Source organism: Geotrypetes seraphini, chromosome 2 (assembly GCF_902459505.1).
Source record: "Geotrypetes seraphini chromosome 2, aGeoSer1.1, whole genome shotgun sequence".
Lineage (NCBI taxonomy): Eukaryota > Metazoa > Chordata > Amphibia > Gymnophiona > Dermophiidae > Geotrypetes > Geotrypetes seraphini.
In genome coordinates this window covers 182672081-182698778 of record NC_047085.1, presented here as the reverse complement: position 1 = coordinate 182698778, position 26698 = coordinate 182672081, and the positions used below count along the sequence as shown (strand labels likewise).

The 26698-nt window shown below is 43.8% G+C and overlaps 1 protein-coding gene across 5 annotated transcripts in view; it reads left to right on the top strand.

Moving 5' to 3' along the window:
- PARD6G (par-6 family cell polarity regulator gamma) overlaps window positions 1-26698 on the top strand; it is a 224552-nt gene that overhangs the window by 157573 nt on the left and 40281 nt on the right. The gene's annotated exons all lie outside the window — the stretch shown is intronic.

Here is a 26698-nt window from a genome sequence, read left to right as displayed (position 1 = left end):
TCCTGCCCCGCTGTTAACAGCCTTCCATGAGTGTCTTCAGCCTTCCTCAGAAGTACGAGCAAGATTTGGCGCTGCTGTTCAGTGTTGAGCGGCTTCCTTAATAGCTCCCGCTTTCTATTATGGTCTCTTGTCCTAGGTATGTAGTTTTTATGACCATAGTTTAGTTTTTCCTAGTTTTTCTCATTGGAATTAAATGTGTGTACAAGTATATGGCCAGGCCCTGTGCTTCATTATTTTGCTTTCTGTTTAAATCTCCCATGTGCCTAAATGTTTTGCATGAAATCTGCATTCATGTTGATTTTATTTGATATACAACATATGCATTAATGATATCAAAATGATTTACAAGAAAGAAAAAATGTGGGGAAGACAAACACGGAGTAAAAAGGATGAGAGAGCAAAGGTACAAAAGAAAGACAACAGTTTATTAAGAGTATTCTTTTTTTTTAAAAAAGGATATCTGATTACAGTAGATTGTCAAGGGAAGAGGCAGGGAAAGGGGAGGAGCATTATTAATTCTAGCAGAGTTAGCATTTAAAAATCTTGGTGGGGAAATACCTGATAGAAGTAGGTTTTTGGAAAGTTTTTTAAATTTTTGAAGGAAGAAGACTTTCGGATGTGCAATGGTAAACTATTCCAAAGACATAGCACAATTATGCTAAAGTATGGGTAGACGGTAAAGTCTGATCGAATGAATTGAAGAGAAGATCAACTAATGTTTGGAAAAACAGTGTGTGTACATTGGAATATGTGGAAGAGGATGATAAACAGGAGTAGCAAAAGGCCAGCAGCAGTAACCTGGGATGAAATACGATTTTAAAAGGAATTCTGTTAGGAAAGATAATCGAGCCTTCCTTGCCAGAAAAAAACACTTAACTGCAGAATTGTGTATAATTTGTAGTCCTTGTAACTGAATAGAGGGATAAATCTTGATGAAGAGAATTACAATAGTCAGTTTGATCATAAGTGCCAGGGAAGAAAAATCAAGAAGAGCACTTGGAATCGCTGATGAAACTTGTGTGCTGCCTTTGTTGAATTTTGATATAGAGAATGACACGGTGAATGTTACCCGCAGCTAGCCGCAAGTAGCTGTGGGTAACCTGCCAAAACGGTGGAGGGGGGGAAAGGTGCTCACCACAGGTACAGGGACAAGGCCATCGACCACCCCGTGGAGCAGTGATTGGCATTGTCCCCACAGTTAAGGGAGGGAACGTGCGCGATCACCAATCGCAAGCAGCCCCCTCCCTCCTTCCTACCCACCCAAATCTATTTCCCATTCTCCTCCTTACCTTCACGGCGCATTTTAAGGTTGGAGACTTGTTGAAAGACGCCGGAGCGTATGTGCAGTCACATGCGTGTATGGGCAGAAGCTTCTCCTCTGACGCAACTTCCAGTTGCATCAGAGGAGAAGCTTCTGCCCACACGCAAGCGACTGCACGAACACTCCGGCGGCTTTCAACAAGCTAATAAAATCTTAAAATGCACCGCAAAGGTAAGGGGGAGGGAGGAAGATGCACGTACCGCACGAGGGGTGCCAAAAGGCAATGAGGTGGCGAGAGGGAAGGGTGGATGCTGCAGGGACGGGGCAGTGAAGGGGAAGGTGGTCTAGTGATGGGGACAGATGTTTTCCCCATGTCATTCTCTATTTTGATACTTCAGGGAAGCCAGGTTTCAAAGACTGCATCTCCCACTGATGCTCTGTGGGTAAATCGCTTCATCTTCCATTGCCTCAGCTACAGCTTAGGTTGTAAATGCTTTTGGACAGAGAAATGACTTGTGTACCTGAGTACAAAATTCCCAGAGTTCTTTTCCCCCAAATTCCTAAGTTTTACAGTCAGGGCTTCGGGGAGAAGAGAAGGAGCTACGTTTTTCCTTTTCATACTCATATAGAGCCTCTTCTATCAAGCCCCAATAGTGCGGATTGGCGCAGTAAATGCACCAAAGCCCATAGGGATTTAAAGGGCTTTGGTGCATTTGCTGTGCAGCACTCGCTAATGCGGCTTCATAAAAGAGGCCCCTTGTTAAGTGTGAGGATAAAATTATTTTAAAAGAAGTAGTACTAAGTTTATCTAGGGTATAAGGGAGGTCTCTGTAGGGGTATCTGTGCATTGTGTATGCCTTTGAACTTTCCGATTGTGTTCTGTGACATTATTGGTGCACACTGCACACCACAAGAACGCTGAACTGATTGTTTACACTGCAGCATTCACTCTAGCTAATTTGGGGACAATGCCTGCTGCACCTGGAAAGCTGTAACAAAATTAGCATTTTCTGTTAGAAGTGATGTGTGGATGCAGTACTGCTTTAGCATTTTGGAGGGATTTTTGTTTTATGATGGGAGATTGACCCTTGACCCGATTTCCCTTTTTCTGTCTATTAGTCTTCCATTTTCTGGCACCATGAACCTTTTTATTTAAGCTACTTACATATTTTCTCTTTAGCTATTTCTAACCCTCTCCCTAAAGTGCTCAATTCATCTATTATAATGTGAGTCAATGACCAGGGCGCACAGACTGGAGTTTCCTCCAGAGTTGTGTCCACTAGGCATTGTCCCTGTGCAGTAGATGAACTGTGCTCCTATTCCCCCAAGAACTGTGAACATTGCTTCACAGCACCTCCTGCCTTTGTGGACCCAAGGAACAGAAGCTGAGCATGTAGAAACATGATGGCAGATAAAGGCCAAATGGCCCATCTAGTCTGCCCATCCACAGTAACCATTATCTCTATTTTTCCGAGAGATCCCACGTGCCTTTCCCAGGCCCTTTTGAATTCAGACACAGTCTCTGTCTCCACCACCTCTTCTGGGAGACTGTTCCATGCATCTACCACCCTTTCTGTAAAGTATTTCTTTAAATTGCCCCTGAATCTACCACCCCTCAACCTCAAATTATGTCCTCTGGTTTTACCATTTTCCTTTCTCTGGAAAAGATTTTGTTCTACGTTCAAATACTTAAAGGGTATTAACGTAGAACAAAATCTTTTCCAGAGAAAGGAAAATGGTAAAACCAGAGGACATAATTTGAGGTTGAGGGGTGGTAGATTCAGGGGCAATGTTAGGAAATTCTACTTTACGGAGAGGGTGGTGGATGCCTGGAATGCGCTCCCGAGAGAGGTGGTGGAGAGTAAAACTGTGACTGAGTTCAAAGAAGCGTGGGATGAACACAGAGGATTTAGAATCAGAAAATAATATTAAAGATTGAACTAGGCCAGTTACTGGGCAGACTTGTACGGTCTGTGTCTGTGTATGGCCGTTTGGAGGAGGATGGGCAGGGGAGGGCTTCGATGGCTGGGAGGGTGTAGATGGGCTGGAGTGGGTCTTGACGGAGATTTCGGCAGTTGGAACCCAGGCACAGTACCGGGTAAAGCTTTGGATTCTCGCCCAGAAATAGCTAAGAAGAAAAAAAAAAAAAAAAAAAAAATTTTTAAATTGAATCAGGTTGGGCAGACTGGATGGACCATTCGGGTCTTTATCTGCCGTCATCTACTATGTTACTATGTTTTAAATTACTCTGGAGCCTATCACCTCTTAACTTCATCCTATGCCCTCTCATTGCAGTTTCCTTTCAAATGAAAGAGACTCAACTCATGTGCATTTACATTACGTAGGTATTTAAACATTTCTATCATATCTCCCCTCTCCCGCCTTCTGATTGATAGTGCACAGCACTGCAATCAAGCCAGTCATTTAATCCTGCATATTGTTTCCTCTATGTGCTGTAGCTTGGTGAAAATGTGGTGTATTTGCTGTGTATCCTCCTTCAGGTGTTCAGGATGCTGGGGACAGTTCGTGTCTCTTTCTATCCTCCTTTTGATGTGTGAATGAGCCTATGTGTGCATGCACTCTTTATCTTAGAGAAAAAAGGGCTCTCTGATTCTTTTCTGTTTGCATTTGCTGGCAGGAAGGACACAGTTCCAAGTTTGGGCTACTTTGTGGTAGGACACTGAGACACCTAATTAGTAGGTAGGATGTGTTTCCTTTCCAGCTTTCTTATTGTAGAATTTTCACCCTAAATAAGATGCATAGGAATTGGTTGAGCATAAGACTGCAGTACAGCTCTTGGCTAAGTTGCAGTTTTCAGCTCTTGAGATGTGTCAGCATGCAGAAGAATACTTTTCCATATGTTTTATTTTGGTGGAGCTATTCTTTTCTTTGACCTTCTGGCTCGTTCTTTGCTTTCTGTCTCTTTCCTAGTTCAGTTCAGCCTAGCAATAGTCAGAACTAGGAATCAAAGCCCGGTCCTCAATATGGCAGCGCATGACACTTTAATTTTAGCAGAGAAACCACATTCATGCCATACCAACAAAAATATATAGAAAAAGACAGAAAAATAATAGTGAATACAAAAAAAGCGAAGAAAACAGACCTCATACACGGGCAGCCGGGACTACACAGTACCCTAAGCCACCCGTATCATCACTGGTCTGAAAAAACTCCGTACATCTATATTGTGTCAGTCTTCATTTCACTCATTAAGTTTATTTTTCAAAATTCAATTTCTGTCATTATCAATGAATGGAAAAGAAAAGGTTAAATCTGCCAAAACCAAATTGCAATGACTACAGCCTGGAGCAAAACAGTTTCAGTTCTTATTAAATTGTGTGAAAGAGCGTAACAGACTTATCTTGAAGTCACTTCTCTCAAAGAATCAGTTGTCTCTTCATCTAATCTTCCAAGCAGCTTCTTCCTGACAGAAAGCACTTCTGTTTCACCTTAACAAGGCTACATTAGGGGGGAAAAACTATATCCTTTCACTCTACATTAATGTGTCCAAACGCTTTCACGTAGCAAGCAAACAGGACTGGCACGCCCCAAAATGGCCACAGGACTGAGAGACACGCCCAGCTCATTGGTGCTGTTGCCAAAGCATTTGGCCATGATGTAAATGAAATGACATAGTCAAGATGCTCACTCTGATGTTCATGACCAGTGCAAGATTTCTGAGGAGGCAGCCACACTGAAGGATGAATTCCTTGACAAAACAACAGACTCTATTATTGCTGCACTGGGATGGAAAACTTCTCCTGGACATTGCTGGAAGTAAAGAAATGGTGCAGTACTTGTCACTGGCAATGGAGAAGAGAGGTTACTCGGAGTCCCAAAAAAATTGGCCATGGAACTGGCAGTCAGCAAACTGAAGCTTGTCTCTCACAATACCGGATGAGTGGAGTCTTTTGGAGATGAGTCCTGGAACTGGTGTTTGATATCCCTGTGAGTAATACAGGCCTGAAGAATGGTACATGCACCTTCATTGAATCATCAGTAGGACAAGAGTTAGCATGACTCACCTGTCAGCGTTGTCACCCAACTGTTTGGAGTTAGTGGAAGACCAGATGTTATGGTGTTAAAAGATTTCAGCAAAATTGGCCATACATAGACCAGGATTCATATGAGGTTGCTGCGGACACAACTTTGAATGCATCACATTCAAGGGAAGACTACAAGGAACTTTTTTTGAGCTCTGTTTAATTTTTCTTGATGGCTGCCCGGATGTAGATAAAGTGAAGCCATCATTTTGAGCATCCAGGCCTTCCATCATGCAAGGTGAATGGCAAAGGCCATCTACAGTATTAAGATATTTCTTTTGCAGCAGTAGTTCTTTCTTATTGCCAAAAGAAGGCATGGCATCAAAGAACTGGTTCTCTTTGTTAGCCTAATCTACATCCACTACTGGCATGAAGCACCTCTTCCTGTAAAAGCACCTCTCAACGACTTGTTTCTGCTTTCAGAACTCCAGAAATATCCAGCCAAGGCTGCATCAACAACATTCACCAGACATCTGTGGTACTTTCAGAAATTTTGGCTGGTCTGGCCCTTTTTAATGACAGACTAAGCAATGAAGTAAAGTCCAAGGTAGCGGCAAACCTTCAGCTTCCACAATCAAGTTCGGTGAAACATCTCGACTGCCCTCCTCAGTCGCTTGGTCTCATCGACCTGGCATCATGTATAACAAAGAGAACTTACAGTATGTCTTCTTTGGTGTTCTTGACACAAATGGACAATAAAAAGCTAAACAATTTCTGGTTAAAGATCCTGCAAACTGGAGAGATGATCCAAACTACCAGTATTTGAAACAACATCATCAACTCCTCTACTGAAAAGGCAATTGCCTTAATGAAGCAGTATAATTCAAGTCTACCTCTGTAGTCGCTATTCTCCTTTCACTCATCTTGCTACCCCTTTTTGACCTCTCCCTGTTTCCAGAATTCAGCTGTCCTCTCTTGTAGCCAACCCAGTCTCATTGCCTGACATCTCTCAGTATCTTCCTGTCCCTTCCCTCCTTCTCCAAGGTCAACATTATTCCCTCTCTTTGCTGTTCTTCTTCTTCCCTCTCCTCCTTAGAAATATAGAAATAGACGGCAGATAAGGGCCACGGCCCATCAAGTCTGCCCACCCCAATTACCCTCCCTATCTATCTTTGCGGATAGATCCCACATGTCTATCCCATTTGGCCTTAAAATCTGGCACAGTGCTGGCCTCAATAACCTGAAGTGGAAGACTATCCTATTCCAGCGATCAACCACCCTTTCAGTGAAGAAGAACTTCTTAGTGTCACCGTGCAGTTTCCCGCCCCTTCCACGGATGCCCCCTTGTTGCCGCGGGACCCTTGAAAAAGAAGATATCTTCTTCCACCTCGATGCGGCCCGTGAGATACTTGAATGTCTCGATCATATCTCCCCTCTCTCTACGTTCCTCGAGTGAGTAGAGCTGTAAATCCTTGATGCAGCATCTGTTTTTGCCAGGGTGGATTTGATTTAAATCAAATCAATTTACCGTATATATTCAGATATAAACTGGGATTTTTGGGCCAAAAAATTGGCCCAAAAATGGGGGTCATGGTTTATATTTGGGTCATCCCCCAGTGACCACCCGAAACCCTCCCGGACTTTCCACATGCCTGCCATAGACCGGGACAGGAGGGATCCCTCCCGCCTCCTGCCCTGGCTAACACTAACAATTGCCACCCTCCCTCCTTCCCTCCCTTGCATACCTGTTTGTTCCCTGGTGGTCCAGCGTGTATCCACTGCTGAAATCCTCAAGAAGATTGTAAAGGTAAGTAGCCAGCATGCAGGAGTGAGCTTTTCGTGCTCCGGTCGGCCCTGCACCACTCCTTGATAGGCTGCCGTAAGTTCTCCCGGGGTTCGCAGTTCTCGCAGCAGCCTATCAAGAAGCGGTGCAGGGCCGGCCGGCAGCACAAAAAGCTCGCTGCTGAGCATGATGGAGGGGACTCTGGGTGCAGATCCTGGCAGGGCATGGCACTTGAATATTAAGCCCCCGATTTATAGTCGAGTCAACCATTTTTTTTTCCTCGGGGGGAAATGGAGGGTCTCGACTTATATTCGGATCAACTTATATTTGAGTATATACTGTAAATCACTAGTCAGAAAGACTTGATTTAAATTATGCCCATGACATTCTGAATGGATTAATGGAATTCATTTACTAAAATAATTTAAACATTTGCATGCACATACAGCCTCATGCTACATACTTAAAGACTAATCCTTATTTCATAATGAATAACTTTTGGACTATAATGTATCCTAAATAGAAAACTATCTGTAGATGGATTTTTCATAATGCTTTTTTTTAAGGAAAACTCTAATTTAAATCAAAATAATCCAATTTAAATAAAATAAAAAAAAAATTGGATTTTTTTTATTTTTTCTTAAATCATTGTTTATCAACCCTGGTTTCTGCCCTCCATCCAGTTGTTCAGCATCTATCCCTCCCTTCCATCCACAAACTCAACATTTTTCCCCTTTCTCTCATTCCCAGGTCCATACATCTTTCTCTTTCTTCCAGACTGCCCTCTCATCCAGCATATCTTTTTTCCCTCTCCAGCACCCCCAGATCCACCATTTCTTTTTTTATGTTCTCACCTCCAACGTCAATTCTGAGTCTGAGAGGAAGTTCTGGGCCAGCCAATTGCTGCTTGGCTGGCCTGGAACTTCTTCTCCGATGTCAGAATTGACAGGAGGGAATGCTTGTGGGCCCGGTGCTTATATGCACCAGGCCTGGCTCGGGGAAGCAGGGATAAATCAATGGCATGGTGGCTTGGGGGAGACAGGGGAATAGAGAAAGACAGGCAGGGGGGCAGGGAGAGAGAGAAAGAAAGACAGAAAGAAAAGGGGAGGGGCAGAAAGAAAGAAATATTGGATTTACAGAAGAAAGAAGTGCAACAAGAGACTCATGAATGAAATCACCAGACAAAAAGGTAGGAAAAATGATTTTATTTTCAGTTCAATGATCAAAATGTGTCCATTTTGAGAATTTATATCTGCTGTGCATATTTTGAACTATGGCCCCCTTTTACAAAACCACGATAGTGGTTTTTAGTGCTGGGAGCCTATGAGTGTCAGGAGCTGCGTTAAAAACTGCTAGTTAAAGGGGAGGGTATATTTGTCTATTTTTGTGTAGTTGTTACTGAGGTGGCATTGCATATTTTAAAGTCATCTGCCTTGACCTCTGAAAAAAAAAAACTCGAATACAAATGATAATTAACATTTTCTCTGTGTACAGTGTGCTTTGTGTTTTTTAAAATTTTATTGTTGGTAGATCATTTTAACTTGGTCATTTTAAAAGTAGCTCAGAAGACAAAAAAGGGTGGGCACTCCTGCTGTAGGTGATGATTTTTTTATTGGATTAACTAGATTTATGGCTAGCTTTTCAAAGCTTTATGCATCCCTTCAAGTCGATGCACTTGCATGCTAAAAAATGTTTAAATATGGTAAAACAAAATCCCACAACACACAGTTGAAGAAACTCCAAATCCCATCCATGCTAGCTTTGTAGTTACATACCAGTCAGAGGGAATACTTATGCCATCTGTTGTGTGTGTGAGACTGGGGGCATATTTGGTCAGTTTCTGTCTCTTCTCATAAAACTTGTGGGTTTTGTTGTTCCCCCCCCCCCCCCCCTCCTTGCTGTTGAACTCTGTATTTCCCATTTCAGTCAGAGCTATGTCTTTCTTCCCACATCGTGGTGATTGAATCTTGAGTTTTGGGGTTTTGTTTTGTTTTTGCTGTTTGTGAGATTGAGCTTTCCCTTGGGATTTATACTTTAGCATGCATTTTATCAAAGCAGATGTGTAGATTTTGAAGTGTTCTCATAGTTTGGGAAGTCAGTTCCAAAAAAATAAAATAAAAAATGTTGATTAATTACTTTTAGTCTTATTTTTGAAATTACTTAACTTTGCCCCACAAGTTATATATGATTATTTCCCTTTCCTTAGCTTACATTAGCCCCTGTGCTTAGAGACCCCAAATGGTTTTCGTTTAGAATTGATGGAGTTTGTAAGTCCAGAAGTGGAGCAATGAGCTACTTCCAAAATATAATCCAAAATCAACTTCCACCAGTTAAAGAAAGAATATGATGAACCTTATAGCAGTTAAATAGTTCCTCATCCAGCACCTAAGGGTCATGAAAACCAAGCAAATAGAACTTCCATAGCGTCATTCCCAGTATTTCAGACCAATGAGAAAGTTATGCCCACCCAGGAGGAGGAAGTGACGTCATCGCCGCGGATGGGAGCTTAATCTGAAAGCTCCGTTCGGGCCCGGCGATCTAACTCTTCAAAGTTGTGTAAACGGCGCCTTTTTCTGCTTCCCGAGTGGTGGTGTGGTGGGTGAAGGCTGGGAGAACCCCATGGCAACGCGCAAAAAGACTCCCGGAGACAAACCTGGCCAGCGCACGATGGAGCAGGCGCTGGGCCGGGTAGCACGTGGCGGAGTGGGCCCGGAGACCAGCAGCGGGGAAGCGGCGCGCTTGAGTGGCGCTATCACGGCGGTTGCCGATATGCTGGTTGAGCCTGTGCAGGTGGATGCCCCGCCGGAACCGCTTACTAAAGCGGACATGCAGCGTTGGATTACTGAAGTAAAATCGGAAATTTCGGCTGTGGCGGTGCAGGTCCGGGAAGCGGTGCAAGAGCTACGCACTGATTTGGTGGAGGTGGGCACCAGGGTGGAGGTTGTAGAGATGAGATTGGATAGCTGCGAGGAGAATGTGACCGGGGTGCAAAGATCCTTAGAGACTGCCTCTGCTGATTATCAAATTCTCCTGGATAAGGTTGAGGATCTGGAGAACCGCACCCGGCGCAATAATTTGAGGGTGCGGGGCCTACCGGACTTACCAGAGTATAAAGATGTGTGGGCCACTACTATCAAGCTGCTTAGGTGGCTGTTACAGGATGATGCCTTGGAACTGGGTCTTGAGCGGGCGCATCGAGCTCTGGGTCCTCGGACCTCTGATCAACCTAAGGATATTGTCCTCTGCCTCCTGAGCTTCACTCTTAAAGAACGGATCTTCCGCAGAGCCCGGGAGATGGGCACAGTTACCTGGGAAGGACACCGGCTGGAGTTTTATCAAGACCTGGCAGCGGGCATGCTCCAGAAACGTCGGGCGTTCAGAGAAGTGACTAAAGCAATGCAGCATAGTAATGTGCGCTACCAATGGACTTACCCCTTTGGGGTGGTGATTACTATCAACGGAGTTCATACAAAAGTCACTACAGTGCGTGAGGCTTGCGGCTTGTTGCAACAGGCGGGTATTGAAATTCCGGAGGTGGCTGTTCCTGCTGGGGGAGTGGTATCTCATAGAGTGGCGCCTTCCACCCCCTCCCGATGGCAACGTGTGGAGAGAGGATCCCGAAGCGGGAGAGGCGGCCGAGGAAGTGGACCTCCCCTTCCGGTCGCTGCTTCTACATCCAGTGCCCCCCCCCCTGAGGGCTACCTGACTGTGTTTGTGTGTATGGACCCCTCCTTGGAGCTGAGTGCCTGGACCTGAGTATCGGAATGGTTCAGCGAGGGGGTTATCCGTGGACTGGCTATGGGGGGGATGGGAGGGGACAAGTTGACGGGTTATATTGGTGCATGGGGGGAATGTTGTCTTGTGGGGGAGGGGGTGGGAACTGAAGGGGAGAGTGATGTGGGGGACTGTGGGGGTAGGCGGGTTGGATGTTGGGGATTGTGGGAATTGTATATTGACAGTTAGTGGTGTGTTGTGGGGTTTGTGTAAGGGGCCTTGGGGATGGATCACTTCCTTGACTGCTGGTGGGAGATCTGTGGACTCTCACTATGAGGGAGGGGGGGAGGTGGCGGGAGACTGTGGGGACAAGTTGGCGGGGGTTGGGTTTACATTGCTACTCTTTATACTGGATTATGGAGGGATTCCGGTTAGTCTCTTATAACATCAGGGGTCTCAATTCCCCCAATAAGAGACAAGCTTTTTATAGGGAACTGCAGCGATTGCGGGCTGATGTTTGTTTTGTCCAGGAAACGCACCTACTCCAAACCCATGAATCCCTAGTTAGGGATTCTAGATTTCCTCAGGCCTATTGGGCTTCCAGGGTGGGCACTTCTAAAAGGGGTGGGGTGGGCATTCTTGTTCGTAAGGGGATTCGATGTGAAGTGCGGAGGGTGGTGAGGGACCCACAGGGTAGATATATAATGTTGGAGGCTTTGATAGAGGGGGTCTTGTACTCCCTGGTTAATGTCTATGCTCCCAATGAGGGGCAAGGGGTCTTCCTTCGTGAGTTGGTGCCTAGAATTCTCCGGTTTAAGGGGGGTGCCCTGGTTCTGGGGGGGATTTTAATCTTACCGTGACCCCTCATTTGGATAATTCAGGGAGGGCGGATCAGTATGGGAGGTGGGATCGTAAACTGTTAAGGGAGGCCTTAGCTACTCTGAATGTGGTGGATTGCTGGCGGTGGCTCCATCCATCGGTTAGAGATTATACTCATTTTTCGGGTGTTCACTCCTCTTATTCAAGAATTGATCTTATTTTTGTGGAGCGGGAACTGCTCCGGAGGGTGGAATCAGCAGGGATCGAGTCCCTAACATGGTCGGATCATGCCCCAGTTTGATTGCGGTACGGGGAGAGGGTAGTGGCTCGGGACGCAAATTCTGGCGTTTTAATGATAGTCTCCTGGATGATCCTGAGGTGGGAGCACAGATTGAAGAGTGGATACAGGACTATTTGGATATGAATGTGGAGTGTGGCGCTTCGTTAGAAGCGGTTTGGGAGGGGTTAAAGGCTACCCTCAGGGGCAGATTGATAGCCCTGGCCTCTGCCCGGCAACGTAAACGACGGGAAGAGGCGGCGGCTTTGCTGATTTTGATTGGTCGGTTGGAGGGCTTGCATAAGCGTAGCCCTTGGGATGTTGCATTACGGAAACGTTTGTTTCAGGCACGCCGGGATCTTCAGGCTTTAGACCTGGAGCGTTTACACCACAACTTACAGCTTCTCAAGCAGCGTTATTTTGAGTTTTCTAATAAAGCTAGTCGACTGGTTGCCCATCGTCTGAAAGTGAGGCAGATGCGCAATCAGATTCTCACGCTCCGTGCAGCCTCTGGTGAGTTGTTGCGGAAGGAGGATGCTATTTGGACACGTTTTGTGGAGTATTACTCCCATCTTTACGCATCGGACACTTCGGGGTCCTTACCAGACATGGACGCTTATTTGGCCTCAGCGGAGTTGCCCCGGATTGCGCAGGATGATGTGGCACGGTTGGACCGTCCTCTCACGTTGGTTGAAGCTCGTGGAGCGTTGCGTTCTATGCCCCTTGGTAAATCGCCTGGATTGGATGGTTTTACTGTTCGATATTATAAACGCTTTCAGGATCTTTTGCTGCCTCCTTTGTTGCGTTTTCTTAACTCCTTGCAAGAGAATAGTGCCCTCCCCTACTTTATGAGATTAGCGGGTGTGACGGTGTTGGCCAAGGAGGGGAAGGATCCCCTGCAATGTGCTTCTTATAGGCCGATCTCGTTATTGGGGGTCGACACTAAGCTTTTTACGCGGATCTTGGCTAACAGATTGATGAGTTGGATCCCTCGGCTGATCCATCCGGATCAGTCGGGTTTTGTAACGGGAAGACAGGTGGGTGACAACACTCGTCGGGTTTACAATTTGTTTGAAAGGGCAAGGGGGGGAGTGAGGGAAACGGTGTTTCTGTCGGTCGACGCTGAGAAGGCGTTTGACAGGGTCTCCTGGCCTTTCTTGTTCAGGGTTTTGGAATCTGTTGGTTTGGGTCCGCGTATGCGGGATTGGATCCAGATCCTTTATACTTGCCCCATTGGATGTATTAAGGTCAATGGGGGCTACTCGGAGACTTTTTCGCTAGCACGGGGAATGCGTCAGGGGTGTTCTCTTTCACCTCTTCTCTTTGCCTTAACGATAGAACCCCTGGCGCAGAGGGTGTGGCTGAATCGGGATATCAAGGGGGTTACGGTACCGGGTGGGGATTATAAGTTAGCATTGTTTGCGGATGATCTCTTGTTTACGGTGGAGGATCCTGAGGGTTCCCTGCATGCTATCTTACGGGAGCTGGATGCGTATGGTAGGGTCTCGGGATTTCGTGTCAATGTTGGGAAGTCTGAGCTCCTTAACATCAACTTGGCGGGTGACCGAGTGGCTTACCTCCGAGATCGGTTTTCGTTCCGGTGGGTTCAGCATTCTCTCCGGTACCTCGGGGTTTACTTTGGACCTCCGGGAGTGGATCTCTATGATCTTAATTTTCCCCCGCTATTTCGCCGTATTCGTCAGGATTTGCTTAGTTGGAAAGATCAGTATTTCTCTTGGTTGGGTAGGGTGGCAGTTGTGAAAATGATGATTTTGCCGCGCCTTTTGTTTTTGTTTCAAGTACTGCCGCTCTGGGTGAGTAGGAACATGTTGGAGGGAGTTCAACGGCATATCTCCCAATTTATTTGGGCTGGAAGGAGACCTCGGGTGAGTAGGACGGTCTTATGTATGGGTAGGGGTGAAGGCGGGCTGGGGGTTCCTAATGTGGTAAAATATTATCAGGCGACTCAGCTGCGCACCCTTTTAGAGTGGCAGACGCAGACACCGAAACTGTGGGTGGAGATAGAGCAAAGTTTAAGTGGTGGGGTGCCTTTGTTACATCGGCCTTGGTTACCGGGCAGGGTGCGGCTGGAGGGTAGCCTGTCCTCAGTGGGAACTTCATTGAGGGTTTGGAATCAGACCCGGGGTAGTCTATTGCTGGGTAGGCGCCACTCCTGGTTTACCCCATTAAGATACAATCCAGATTTTCTACCGGGAAGGGGTGTTGGAGTGTTTGCTGATTGGGAAACTAGGGGCTTAGTGTGTGTGGGTCAATTATGGGATCCGGTTCTGGGCCGTATTCGACCCTTTACGGAGCTCCGGGGTAGGTTTGGATTTGGGGTGAGAGATTTATTTCCCTACATGCAAGTGGTTCATTATATCAGGGCCTCGGGTCTTTTGAGGGATCTGAGGGGGGGTAAGACTCCCTTTGAGCTGTTGTTAGGACCGGTGCTCAGGAAGGGAGCTCTCTCTGCTATATATAGATGTCTCAATTATCAGGGGACCCCACATTCCTACATGAGGGCTTGGGAGGGTGATTGGGGCTCTGCTATATCCTGGGACACCTGGGGGGATATCTGGTCAGAGATTTCTTCGGCGGGTATAGCGGCCTTGTTGATCGAAAATGGATACAAGGTTCTCTTTCGTTGGTACTATACCCCTCAGGTGGTGGCTCGTTGGCAGGGAGGTGCGAGTGCTCTTTGTTGGAGGGGCTGTGGGGAGGTGGGTACCTATTTTCATATGTGGTGGCAGTGTGGGCGGGTGTCTGGGTTCTGGATTGAGATTTTTTCTCGGGTGTCCCAGATCCTGGATATCCCCATTCCGGTGGATTGGCGATATGCCTTATTGTTCTGGCATCAATTGGATTTAGCTTGGGGTGATTCTATGTTCTGTAAGCTGGCCTTCACTGCTGCTAGATTAGCTATTGCCTCCCTTTGGAATCAGGTGCTCCCTCCCACGTGGGCCATGGTGGAGCATCGTTTGCTTACTTGGCAACTTCTTTACCATTTAACAGCTTTACGTCATGGCAAACTTCATGGCTATGCTCATATTTGGCGCAGATTTCGGGCATCTGTGGGGATTAGTGGCAGAGGTGGACTGGGGCGCTGAGTCGACTATGCGGCTGAACTGGGATAGCGGAGATTGGGGGGAACCTTTATTTATATCCCTATTCCTTTCTTTGTTCCTTTTTTTTTTCTCTCTGATATTAGATGCTTCTCGACCTAATTGGGTGTTGTGGGAACTGTGTTTTGTCCCTGGGGGGTGGGGGGGGAGGGGGGATTTTGACTGTATTTTGGTGGGTTTTGTAGTTTGTTATTGTTGAATGGGGGGGATGATATTTGTATTTGTTCTTGGCTACACTTCGGGTGTTTTTCTTTTTTTTTTTTGGAGTGTGATTGATTGCACTTTATTTTCTTGCTGCTGTATGCTATATGTTTATGTTATGCTTGAGGTGTATTTCAATAAAAGCTGTTATTTAAAAAAAAAAAATAAACATGTCAAATTTTAAAAAAAAGAAAGTTATGCCCATCAACCAGCAGGATGAAATAGGACACACATGAAGAGCAAGCTGAGAGATGTAGAACCTGGTCAATCCTTAACTCCTCAGTATTTTCTATCTCCAAGCTGGTGGAAGAACACAGCTTCCTGTCTGTGTTTTGGATAAGCCGCTCTTGGTCTGGTTAATGACCTGGCATCCGGTTGAGTTATAGCCTCACCACCCTGCAATTGTGGGTTCAAACCCTATGCAGCTCCTGGTGACCCTGGGCAAGTCTTCCCACCTCCCCTCCCACGAACATGTCTGCTGTCTTTGTCTTTTTAAATTATGTATACCGCTTAGACAATTTATAAGTGATATATCAAATTTTAATAAACTTAAAACTTGACTTAATCCTCCACTGCCCCAGGTACATTAGATAGATTGTGAGCCCACCAGGACAGATAGGGAAAATACTTGAAGTACCTATACGTAAACTGCTTTGAATCTAATTGTATAACTACAAAAAGGCAGTATACAAGTCCCAATCCCTTTCCCTCTTGGAATTAGGTCTGTGGAATGCATGTTTGGTGATGCCAACCTCTGCCTCCTGTCCCACTCCTCACTTGCCAGGGGCTCCTCCCTTCTTGAAATTCTGCTGCTTCTTCTAAAAGAAATAATAATAATAAAACCAGAGCAAACAAGATGTGGAGTTAAAGCTGGTCTGTGTGGGTTGGCACAGCTCATGGTTAGGCCTAGTGGTATGTTTTATTCACTAATTATTATTTCTAGTGCAATAGGGAATAATATGCTGAAATGTAGGGTTGTCCATCCTTGCTCGCGAGCATAGATGTGGGAAGAGCTTGCTCGTGAGCATAGAGCGAGAAGATGTGAATTGCAGCTTTTCAACGCCGCCTCCTCCTTCACAGTCTCTGCTGCCCCCTTCAATTCTTCCTTCTGCAGGCAAGCATGAAGATATTGTTCTGATCTGCTCCCTTTATTTATTTTGCAGTTTTTACAGGGTTCATGGGACTGCTGTGCCTGCTTGGAGAGGAGCACACTTTAGTCTGCAGCTGGCAGGTGCACCCTTTGGGGAACTGTGCAGCCAGCCTGATGAAGATTTTTGGAGCTCAGGGTTCTGGGCCTTCAGCATTTGCTTGTTTCCTTGACTTAGTCAGGAGCTTGAGTGCAGGCTTCAGGGTGCTCATGATGCCAGCTGCAGTTTCGCCTCCCCCCTTTTCTGTGTCCATCATGGACCGGGTTGGAGGAGGAGTTAGAGGATTAATCTGACTACGGTCCAACTAGCAGCCCGAAGATTTCAGCATGGTAACTGACCAGCTGATTAAGACAAAGAACCCCTCCAGATCCAGCTACACTTTAAATGAGCTGAAGCAGGCTACAGCAGCATTGATCTGTGAGTATAGGCTGTGACAGCCTATGGAGAAAATCGAGGGGTGGGGTTGTCTTCAAAACTGTGTTTTGGTTGTTTCTGCAGTTAGGTCTTTAGTCCCTCCCTCTAAAATCCTATTTTTTTTAAGTTTTTGGTCAGCCCTGAAGTGTTTTTAAGCTATGGGTTGTTTTGGTTTTAGTTTTTTTGCCAAAATGCTGCCATGTTGGCCATCTTTGATTTCCTGATTTTTTTTTTTTTTTTCCTAAGTTCTCAAACTTCTTTAAAATGCCTCGTTTTGCCTCAAAACTGATAGTGATGGAGTCCTCTGACCTTAATAACCCTGTATTATGTCTTATTTACGCTGGATGGGCAGCTGAAGAGCACTCTTGTGCCACGTTCCACATGGGATGGAGCAGGAGCTTCAGGCTTAGCTCCTCTACAGGCCACAGGGCTGGAGAAAGACAAATGGTTGGGGGGGATGAAACATCTTCTGGAGCCCCAGGTCAGCAGCCCTGCTCAGCATAGAGACTTCACAAGAAAAGGCATTTGTTCCACTCTAAGGGGCCAGGAGAGTTGCCCTCTCAGGCCTTTACCCCAGATTCCATGCTCTTCTTGTACACTTTATTACACACAGTCATTTATATTGCATCCTAAAATTGAAAATTAATACCAGATATGCAAATGTCTAAAAGACCAATGATGAATGCCCAACCCCAGTAAGGGCACGAAAGAAATTTAAGTAGTGCGTTGGGTGTATGAGGTCTTGTGAAAAAAGTTTAAGGGCTCCTTTTACAAAGGTGCATTAGGGCCTTAACGCACGGAATAGCACGCGCTAAAATGCCCCGCGCACTAGCTGCTACCGCCTCCTTTTAAGCAGGCGGTAATTTTTTGGCTAGCACGCACTAATCTTGTGCATGCACTAAAAACGTTAATGCACCTTAGTAAAAGGAGCCCTAAGTTAAATCTTATAAGTTTGTTTTCTTTATATTTACGTTTGTGATTTTATTATATTTTAGATCCACTACTTTAGTCAACTTTTCCCAGAAATGGTTACATTTGTTGTTGGAGCACTCCAGATAATATTGACATACAACACCACCATTTACTGTGCTAATTAATATGATTCTGCCAAAACATCATGCTGGTTTGGCCCCTTTAGTTTTTATTATAGTCTGATCTATTCGATTAACAGAGCTGCCAAGCCAGTTCTGAGAGGGAACTTTTAGGTCAGTACTAGATTTCAGATAGTCTTATCCTGCGGCATTATGGAACGTGCAGTGCTGATCTCAGTGGGTAGAATTGGGGAATAGTAGTCCCATACTCATTTAGGACTGGTAAAAATAGTCTCTCTTCTGGAAATGGCAACTTGGCCTCTTTGGATTAATCAGTATTTTCTCAGTGAGTGCCTAATGGATTGCATGCCACTCAAAAGAGGGTGTGGTTATGGGACTGAGATCCTGGGGAACCAGATTCGATTTCCATTGCAGCTCCTTGTGACCCTGGGCAAGACACCTAACCATCCATTGTCCCAAGTATAAAAAAACACCTTACATTCTGTCTCTACTAGGGACAGAGAGAGTACTGTACCTGGATATAATGTGTACGTATGTCTAGTAGCGCTTTAGAAATGATTAGTAGTAGTAGAAAGGAATGGTGGGTCAGAGGTGTTCACAAAGATTCTTGTAGGTTGTGCATTAGGGGCCAGATTCTCAAAATCAGAATCTGCCTTTAACGTGCTTGCGAAACCGGTTTCAGCTCATAGGAGGGGCCTTAAGTAACCTGGGCCAATCAGAGCCTCAGGCCCCTCCCCACTGCATTCCAGGATGCATCGAGGAGGAGAAGGCCTTCCATTTTGAAGAGGCATCCCTCTGGCCAGTCATCGTAAATAAGGTAAGGGGGAGGGGGGGAGGTCATTGTTCGGGGGGATTTGTATGGCAGCAGGACGGAGTGGGCATCTCTCCTGCTGCCATGGGGGGGGGGGGTTGCTTGACTGGCGGCAGGAGGGAGTGGGCATCCCTCCTGTCAATCTTTGATTTTGGGGGTTTTAACAAAAATTTTTGCATTTATTCTGCACATCTGCCCATGGCTGTCACTAGTGATAGGCACATGCAAATTTAGCGAATCTTCGCTACTCATTTGCATGCAAGGTTTTTGGAGAATGACTCACCTTTTTGAAATCGCTACAATAACAGCTGCAATAGCGGCCCATCGGATTTTACCATGAAGTTTTAAGAATCTAGACCTAGGTTTCTGCTACCATAAGTCCTCATGCCCAAAGCTGTGTGCTGAATTTGGCACTCAATAATAATAATAGTTTATTTATATACCGCAAAACCGTGAAGTTCTATGTGGTTTACATAATTTAAAATACATTTAAAATACAATAAAAGCAGAAAAGATTAGAGAGTAAAGAACCAATGGCTAAAATCCTAAAAAAATGAATAATTACATAATATAAAATTTTACAGATTTAACTACCTAAGTACTTCAAAAATAAATGTTTTTAAATGTTTTCTAAATTCCCCATAGATTTCAATAAAAAGGAGCAGTTGATCTAAATCTTTGCCCATGCTGCTGCTTGATATGATCCTGATACATGCGTCTGTCATTTACTGTATTTATTTTAAAAACGTATACACCACCCAAAGCCTACGCCGCTTCCAAATAACCATACATAATTAAAAGAAACAATCATATGCCAAATAAATAATTTATAGAATAGTGTTGACTGCTCAATTTTATCAGCACTGAAGTTTTGGCGCCATATATAGAATTTGGCCCTAAGTACAGATCAAGAGAACTGCCTTTTTTTTATTCTTAGTAAACTTCAAAGTAATTGGGATGGCAGGAATTTTATCATTTTTATTTTCCATGCTTAACAGTGAGCCATAAGGAGAGACAATTTGCATGTGTATTTGGCATCTTAATCTAGCACAAGACAAAAGTATGCGAATGTTGTGCTGTACACCTTTTTCAGCGCACTTGATATTTATTTTAGACTAATCATTACATTAGTGGTGTATTCATGCATGTGTAAATCTGCGTTTTACTTAATCCTCTGGTTTCTTTTTGCTCATTGTGATCTAAAAGCCCCTTTTACAAAGCTGCTGTAGCAATGCGGCAGTAAATGCACCGAAGCTAATTCAATTTCTATAGGCTTTGGTGCATTTACAGCAGCAGCATCACTACTGCGGCTTTGTAAAAAGGACCCTAAATCAGCTATATTTAGGGCTCCTTTTAACAAGCTGCGGTAGGCAGTTAACGCGTGGAATACCGCACGTTCAACCGCCTGCCGCGCTAGTCTCTAACGCCTCCATTGATGAGGCGTTAGTTTTTTGGTGTGCCGCAGGGGTTAGCGCTTGATGAAATGTCCGACGTGCTAAACCCCGTAGCACACCTTGATAAAAGGAGCCCTTAGGCTTGCCATTTGGATGGCATGACTTAACCAACAAAAACTAGCTGGCTTGTGCTGAAAATCGATACCAGCCAACAAAGCTTTTCCTCTGCCCCCTCCCTATATATCTGGCTATCTTTCTGTGTATATCCATATACAACATAAATATTTATCTGCCATATATATGAAAATCAGTGTATTTAATGTGGTTTTCAAACATTTAAATTTAATAAAATCACAAACCACAAACCTCCCTTTTTTTAACCAACTTCCCAAACATACAAAAAAAACCTCCCAACTTAGCTGCTCACAATTTCCCCTACCTTGCAACACAAGGAAGAGCCGAGTTTGGATTAACTTACAAAACATGGGTTGCTTCTGTGCCAACATGCTTTCCTAGGTATGTTGTTGGGATTATGTTGAATTAAAATATTAAAGTTCCTTGAACTTTTCCTGCTATTACGTATTCTTTGGCTCCTTTTCTCCAAGAATGTATATGTCAGAACATAAGAATACTTCACAAAACAAACCCCACTGTGAATTCAGCCATAATTCCATTCAGAAAAAAATTTAGCAATAACTTATTTTTGCTGCTTCATATATATAAAAATATTATATTAACAGGGGTAGGAAAAAGCTTCAAAGTTCTTTCAGACCGCAAGTGATTTAAAAGAAATTTGAGACTGAGACTTTTTGCTACCCCTATTAATATTTTATATAGAGAGCAGCAAAAATGTTATTGCTAAATTTTTTTCTGAATGGAATTATGGCTGAATTCATAGTGGATTTTTTTTTTTGTGAAGTGTGATGTCTACCGCTGCCCCTGATTGATTACTGAGTAGAACATAATAGCTATACAGGGTCAGACCAGTGGTCCATCTAGCCTAGTATCCTGCTTCCAACAGTGGCCAATCCAGGTCGCAAGTACCTGGCAGAAACCCAAGTAGTAGCAGCATTCTATGCTACCGATCTCAGGACAGTGGTTCCCCTCCCCCCCCCCTCCACACACACACACAGAGACACACACAGACACACTCAGACACAGACACACTCAGACACAGACACACACACTCAGACACACACACTCAGACACACACACTCAGACACACACACTCAGACACACACACACAGACACACACACATTTTGAACATTGCACTGATGAACTCCAAAGGAAGTTAGTGTAAGGTATGCAACATAGGGGTAGCTCTCTCTCTCTTCTTGTCCAAGCTCACCCTTGTTGCCATGTTCTATACTATGTAGAGCTTTTTAACAAGTTTACTGGCTGCTTTCATCAACAAGGCATTATAATAGTTAAATGCTAATAAACTAAGTGTTTGGATCACCATCTGTATAGCCTTTATGGTCACATAAGGCCGCAAATCTCAAACTCTGTGTAATGTAATATAGACTTTGCACATTACTCCAAGTACAAGTCCCTCTAATTCAAATTCCAGTGTAAACTCATTCTCAAGAAAATTTCACTTCTCCCCTAAGGAAGAAATATATATATATATAATATAGCAGGCCAAATCCGTACTTAGCAGGCTAGATCTGCAGAAAAACATCCTTTATGGTAGCAGACATACAAAGGGATTGAATTATCATAAGCAAGAAGCATGTGCAGAGGCTAAAAGGCTAATAATTTAGTAATATGGATATATGTACTGTCCACTACCTCTGGCTTCAGGACAGTTTTTAATCTCACCTAAATGAAGGGTCTCCTGGATTGCACTGCTTCTAATGCATTCCACCCACTGATTTTACAGTCTGGATTTACTATTAGCAAGTTTTACAGAACTTTTTATCTTTCAAACTAGGACTTGTAATTTCATTTGCTTAACAGTTTGCATAGTAAATAAGTGAGGCCTATAGTGAACGTCTCTCTTCTTGATTGCTTCAAACTTAGTAAAATGGGAACATCTGTATTCATTAATCCATAAATCTTTGCCCTTCTCCGTCACACACATGGATAATGTTCCAGTTCGTAAGTAGCACATGAACTAACCAGGCACCACATTAAAAATACTTTTTCCTTTCTTATTGTGGATTGCTGACCAAGTTTGGCTGGGTAGTATATGAGAAAACATATCATTTGAAAGCTGAAGTGCGGATTTTCATATTTTTCTTTCAGCTTTTCTTGCTTACTATCAGCATATTTGGCATTGCTTGGTTCTCTCCATGCTGGAACCAGTGAGAAAGACAAGCTGACTTTGTAGATTGGGTGTTTCCATAGGAGAAAATGTCATAAAGAAAAGATCAATCAGAATGATACATGAAGTAATGGACCAAAACACCTTTCTCCATATGTTGGCATGCAAGTTGGCTAGTAGAGACCTGATTATTTCCTACTAGTTCTCGTGGCAGATCCAGAGACTTGAGGTCTATTTAACAGAACAGGTTTATGTATCTTTGTAAAGATGTGTTGGGAAAGAGTTTTGATGCAAGACTGTTAGAATAAACTTCATGAGAAGTTAAAAAAATGATATATTTCTATTAATATTTAGAAAAAATTTCAAACTATATGTAGATTTCCTACTATTTATTAGGACTTGATATTTTTTCTGTATTTTTATGGACATGTAATTTTTATTCAGTGGCTTTATTTTGTTTTGTAAGATTATATAACCATCTTGATTAGCTTTCCCTAGAAGAGGATATATAAACTTAAAAAAAAAAAAATCTCCTTGCTGTTAGACTAGACTTGGAAACAGGCTGAAGTGTACATTTAGTCATGAATGTGACATGAATGGCAGCAGATTTCAGGTATACCTAGTGCTCAGTCCAAAAGTCGCATTACAGGATTCTTTGAAAGGAGCTGCAACCGTTAGTCTAAGAACACTGCAACATTAGATCTAAATAGGTAAAAACAGGCAGCCTTTCAACTAGCTTTTACATATATCAAGGAATAGGGAAGAATTATGCAGTGGCGGGGAGCAAAGCTAAATTTTGTTGACCTGTAAAAAGTGGATACGTGTTTTCTTGGGTATTGCCCTTTTGCTTTCTTTCTTAGTCCAATGAGTTTGTGGTGATGGTTTGCATATTTTGGAGGACTGGGGGTAGCAGTTAATACCCTGTATTTTCTAGTGTATGTTGCAGTACCAATTCTGAAATACATGCACTTGATTAGGATGAGAAGAAGAATGTTGCTTGACCTTCAGAGGCTGAGATGGATGGTGATCACTGTAATTTTCAGCTCTTCTGTTGGGTCTCCAGAGTCTAAACACTATTTTTTTTTTTTTAAACACTTGCTTCTTTTATGTGTTGGCTTCATTATGCATCCCCTAGAACTCTGTCTAGCCATGGCTGCAGTTGTTGCATTCTTCCAAAGCATGCCTCTGGCAGAAGCAAGATGATTTTGGTTTGGAAATGCTGTATTTGGTTGAAGAAATAACTGGTTGCACATGTCAGGAGGGAGGCTTGGCAAAGAAAGGTATATATTTTCACTTCTGAGAACTCTTGTTGCAAGAATGTTCTTATAGAGATATTTTTATCTGTACCAAAGAGAATTTCTTGGCGAAAGAGACCACTATAATTATGTATAATGTTAAAAAGAAGTGGTCAGAGGGGTAAAACATCAATATATTTTAAGGCTGTTTTGTAGAAACACAACTTGCATTTCTTTTCCTAGCAGTTATGGAAACTTAAGTTTTGAGCATGTTCTCAGATAAGATCTCAGACAGAAGCTTCTGGAAAAATGAGGGATTAATACTATCCTGCTGGCTTTCCTACTTCCTTGCACTTTATTATTACTTGCTTTTTTAATCTTTTCTCACTGGGGGGGGTTTGCTATATTTTTACAATTTTCTTTTGATCAAACTGAGACTCTGTGTTCATCCTAAAGTTGCATGGACTGATTCTATACTAAAATCACAAGCTGTGAGACAACAGCATACAGCAGGAAATTCTGCCAAAAATGCACTTAAGAAACATGTCTGCAGTTCACCCCCCAATTTTTGAGCATAGCCATTTTCTTGTCTTGCCCAGGTGGACTTAGAGGTTGCCTAGTCCTGATAGAGATGTGCATTTATTTCCCTAATAAAATTAAGACCCGATTCACTAAAGTCAGCGATCGTCGCTAAACCTGTCTTAACAGGATCACTGCTAATGGATCCGATTTACAAAAAGCCCACCGTGTGTTTTCCCCCTCGATTGCCCATTTTCCGATCTGGCCATGCAAATTAGTAAAACCCCATGCAAATGGCCAAGCGATTGATTCACTTACATTGCTTGGCTATTTTGCATCGGGTTTACGATCCTCAGACCTTGGGTCCATCTAGTCCGGTGACCCGCACATGTGGCGGCTAAGCTAGGTGTTGCCTGTTGAAGACCCATATCCCGCAATGTGATTTGCAAGAAGGTGAGCATCCAATTTGCCCTTGAATCCCAGAATGGTGGTTTCCGTCACAACCTCCTCCGGGAGAGCATTCCAAGTGTCCACCACTCGCTGTGCGAAAAAGAACTTCCTGATATTTGTCCTGGACCTTTTGCCCCTCAGTTTCAGTCCATGACCTCGTGTCCGAATCACATTTGACAATGTGAATACCGATGTATCTTGCTCAATTTTGTCGAAACCTTTCAGTATTTTAAAAGTCTCTATCATATCCCCTCACAGCCTTCTCTTCTCGAGGGTGAACAATCCCAGTTTTCCGAGGCATTCTTTGTAACTCAAATTCTCCATACCCTTTACTAGCCTTGTGGCTCGCCTCTGCACCCTCTCCAGCAGGGTGATATCCTTCCTTAGGTAGGGAGATCAGTGTTGGATACAGTATTCCAAGTGTGGTCTGACCATTGCTCTGTAAAGCGGCATTATGACGTCCACCGATCTACTCGTGATTCCCTTCTTTATGAAGCCCAACATCCTGTTCGCTTTCTTTGCCGCTGCTGCACATTGAGCCGACGGCTTAAGGGTCCTATCTATCAGTATCCCAAGGTCCCTCTCTTTGTTCGCTCTTGCCCAATGTTACACCTAACATTTTATATGCATATTCTTTGTTTTTCCTGCCATGGTGCATCACTTTGCATTTATCTATATTAAAGTTCATCTGCCATTTTTCCGCCCATTTCTCTAGCATGTTCAAGTCTCTCTGGAGTTCCTCACTGTCTTTTTGAGACCCAACTGCCCGGCATAATTTTGTATCATCCGCAAACTTGATTATATTACTTGTAGTTTCCTCTTCCAGGTCATTTATGAAGATTTTGAATAAGATGGGCCCAAGAACCGAGCCCTGGGGAACACCGCTTGTCACTTTCTCCCAGTCCGAGAACTTTCCATTTATGCTTACCCTTTGCTGTCTGTTTTCCAGCCATTTGCCTATCCATCTTAGCGTATCCCCTTCTATTCCATGGCTTTGTAGTTTCCTCAGAAGTCTTGCGTGTGGGACCTTGTCGAACGCTTTCTGGAAGTCCAAGTATACTATATCCACCGGTTCTCCGCTATCAACCTCTTTGCTCACCTTTTCAAAAAATTGAAATAAATTTGTCGAACGCTTTCTGGAAGTCCAAGTATACTATATCCACCGGTTCTCCGCTATCAACCTCTTTGCTCACCTTTTCAAAAAATTGAAATAAATTTGTCAAACATGACTTCCCCTTTCTGAAGCCGTGTTGACTAGTTCTCATTAGGTTTCCAGGTGTTGCTCTATGCTATCCTTAATTAGTGCTTCATCCATCTTCCCAGGAACAGACGTAAGACTCACAGGTCTATAGTTGCCCGGTTCTCCTCTCGATCCTTTTTTAAAGATTGGGATAACATTCGCCATCTTCCAGTCGTCTGGTATTTGCCCAGTTGGCTAGGGATTGTAACAATTCTCCGCTTTCTACCTTAAGCTCCTTTAGCACTCTCAGATGAATTCCATCTGGTCCAGGGGATTTGTCACTTTTTAGTTTGTCGATCTGATAGTATATAATGTCCAGATTTACTGTGGTGAGGCTTTTCTCTATTTCTCCCTTGAAAACTCTCCCTGCTTCAGGCATTGTTGCAGTGTCCTCCTTGGTAAAGACAGACGCAAAGAAAGAATTTAGCCTATCTACAATCTGTTTGTCCTCCTTGATATACCCCTTTCTTTCTTGGTCGTCGAGATGGCCCACTGCCTCCTTTGCTGGTTTTTTCCCTTTTATGTATTTATAAAAGGGCTTGAAGTTTTTGGCTTCCCGAGTTATCTTTTCCTCATAGACCTTCTTGGCGTCTCTTACCACCTTGTAAAACTTCTGGTCGACCTTGTGGCTGTTCCAGGCTTCCGTCGTTTGTACACATTTCCATTTTTTAAACGAGTTCCTCTTTTCCCTAACCGCATCCTTCACTTCTTTAGTTAGCCAAGCTGGTTCTGTTTTGTTCTTATTTTTCCTTCCTTTGGATATCTGCGGAATGTAGAGATTCTGTGCTTTGGTGATGGTATGTTTTAGTAGTGACCATGCCTGTTCGACCGTTTTGACTTTGGCTGTCCTTTTCTTGAGACTTTTTTTTACCATGGCTCTCATACTGTCATATTTCCCTTTTTTGAAGTTAAAGGTTGTGGTTCGGGTCTTGGTTTCCCCTTCCTGATGCCAATTTTAAAATTTATCATGCTGTGATCGCTCGTCCCCAGCGGGAATGTGACTTCTAG